This window comes from Alligator sinensis, unplaced genomic scaffold (genome assembly GCF_000455745.1).
Source record: "Alligator sinensis unplaced genomic scaffold, ASM45574v1 scaffold115_1, whole genome shotgun sequence".
NCBI lineage: Eukaryota > Metazoa > Chordata > Crocodylia > Alligatoridae > Alligator > Alligator sinensis.
Window position 1 is genome coordinate 1341612 of NW_005841895.1, and position 2739 is coordinate 1344350.

A 2739-nucleotide genomic window follows, 5' to 3' on the forward strand; every position below is an offset into this window, starting at 1 on the left:
GGGAGTTGGCGCCTCGCGCTTATCCCTCCGCCGCGGCCGGGACTACATCCTGCCCAAAGGGGCCCCTTGCTCCGGGGCGGGAGCACGAGCCCGGCGCACATGGGCCACGTGACGCCCCACGTGACCCCGGCGGAGCGCGCACTCTCGTGCCGGGGCGCTGGTTGGGGGGCGCTGGTGTGCGCGCGCAGGCGAAGGGCGGGGCCGTCCTCACACCCGCTACCCGCTCGAGGCCCCGGGCTGGGTTCCAGCGCGCAGAAAGGGGCCCCTTGCTCCGGGGCGGGAGCACGAGCCCGGCGCACATGGGCCACGTGACGCCCCACGTGACCCCGGCGGAGCGCGCACTCTCGTGCCGGGGCGCTGGTTGGGGGGCGCTGGTGTGCGCGCGCAGGCGAAGGGCGGGGCCGTCCTCACACCCGCTACCCGCTCGAGGCCCCGGGCTGGGTTCCAGCGCGCAGCACGTGGGGAGCCCAAGTGTGGCTCGTCCCTCACAAGGCGCGAGGGAGGAGGGACAGTCAGGAGTCCTTGCAGGGCCACAAAGATAGGGTGTTATTTCAGAGCCGTAGCGCCTGGCCTGCCCTCCCTCCCTCAGCACTGGGGCCCAAAGCTACGGGCCAGGTCGCAAGGGACGAAAGGCCTCCATTCGTTTCAAAGTGCTGGCACGCTTTCACAAGGCAGCACAGCTTGGTCTGCCCCGCGCACCACGTGGCGGGGGATGCCCGTTTCCCGAAGCCCTCCGACCCCAAGGGAACGACCCGACAAGTTCTTTGAATCATTGAAAATGTAGAAACACTTGCCAGAAGTTACTTGTGCTTCACGAATGTTAGGTCCCGTATTTTTTTAAATGCCTTCGATTTTGCAAATGCTGACGCGGGGCGAGGTGGTTCCTGACTCGTTCAAGGAGGCGTGAGCTTTCGTAGGATGCAGCCAACTTTGTCAGATGCTATGGACGGACTTCTAAAAGACGTGGGGTACTAAATGAAAAGGAATAAAGCCATTTCAATATAAAGGACAGGGAAGGAGAGGAAGAGAGGAAGCTTTGCACAAAGAGTTGTTATGTTCATGTTGAGATAGGTAGGTAGTAAATACTACAAACTTTATCTTGGTTAAGACTTTTTTTTTTTTTTAGATATTAGCAGTTACTCTGTCAATGACTGCAAATCATTCCAGAATTTAAACTTGCATTTTCACAGTAAATTCACTTTAGTGAACATAAGAAATAGTAAGTCATTAAAAGTATTTCCTTTATAACTGAACGAAAACACACAGGACTTATTTGTACCAACAAATTTGTTCATGCTGTTTACTGCCGTCGGGCTTCTAGAAAGGTGAGGTTGAGTTGGTCTCAATCACGTGCAACCTGGCAAAGCTTTTGCAACTTTTAAACAAAGTAAAACAGTGTTTTGACTTTTACATAACTTTAGTTTGCTTTGCAAGAGTATGTGTTTTTATAGTGCACTATAAGGAAATATGATGAACAGTATTTATGATAAATGTAGATCAATCAAGATCAGTTAGATGCTAAACAGGTAACTGGGGCCGGGGGCTGGACTCGATCTTCCAAGGTCCTTTCTAGCCATAATGTCTATGAAATCTATGAAACTTCACGTCCACTTAAGTTAATTTGATATCTGTATGTAAAAAGAAAAACAGATCTACAGAAGCTTTATGACCTTTACATTTTCCCTCTTTTTTTTTTTTCTCTTACTTTTATACTTGATCCCATTTTGGCTATTACTTGCTGATATTGCAATACAACAGATGCTATTATTTTCCTAACTTGGCTCTAGCTGGTTAAAATTTTGGTTCTCCTTTTACAGCCAATTACAATCTTAGTAGTGGTTTGCTGTCTGCAACACATTTAATACAGTATTACTATTCACACAGTCTTTCCCCTCACCCCCAAAAGAAAAAAACAACAACTTTACATTAGATTGGCTATCAGAGAGGACTGTGGTAGAAGAATAACCTCTATGGCAGCTACCTGTTCTGAGCAGATGCTCCTAAGTAATGGTGATGATTTACATTGAACAGAAAAATACCTAACTGAAGAAAATGAATAGTAGTTACAGATAAATGCAATTGAAGTCACCAAGCATTAATTTAGATTTGAGACAATCCTCGGGGTATTTGGGTGCATTTAGAAACTGGAGGGCTGAGAGGGATGTATCAGTAAACTAATTACGTTATGTGCCATTACGCTTAGGAACTATGTAGGGAGATTATTACATGTAACATATAAATGGCTATTCTTTTATTTGTCAGTTGAAGTCATTCCTTAAAGTATAATAGTAACACTTCTCTTTCCAGGAATTTTGAATGGTATTCCTACCACATGGAAAAAAAAATGAAGAAAAAAATCTGTGAGAGTATCAAAGAAAGTATGAGAGCACCAAAAGAGGAAAGCTTTGTAAATTCTGATTTTCAGAAACTTTCTTAGAATCAGCATTAGTAATTATTTATGTAGCACTGCCAATGGATACAGCTTTTATAGCAAGTAAAATGCATAATAAAAACATGAAAAAAACGGAAAGTTCCTGGACCACAGAGCTTGCAGTCTGAAGGCACGTTTGTTTCAGAAAAGCATACAGGGAGAGCTGTGTGAACTGAAGAGGAGCAAGATTCATGAAACAAAGGAGGAAGCAATGGAAAGCAGAGGTAAGATTTTACAAATGCTTTAAAGGAAGCTGTTCCTCATATTAATGGTAATATGAAAATGCAAGTGTGTATGAAGGAAAGAGT

General features: G+C 45.7%; 1 long non-coding RNA gene across 1 annotated transcript in view; it reads left to right on the top strand.

Moving 5' to 3' along the window:
* The first annotated feature begins 309 nt into the window (after window positions 1–309).
* The window catches only part of LOC112549324, a 4436-nt gene continuing 2006 nt past the window's right edge, over window positions 310–2739 (top strand). Inside the window, exons 1-2 of the long non-coding RNA XR_003092716.1 lie at window positions 310–1071; window positions 2308–2655. This is a non-coding gene — a long non-coding RNA (uncharacterized LOC112549324). The remainder of the gene's footprint in view (window positions 1072–2307; window positions 2656–2739) is intronic.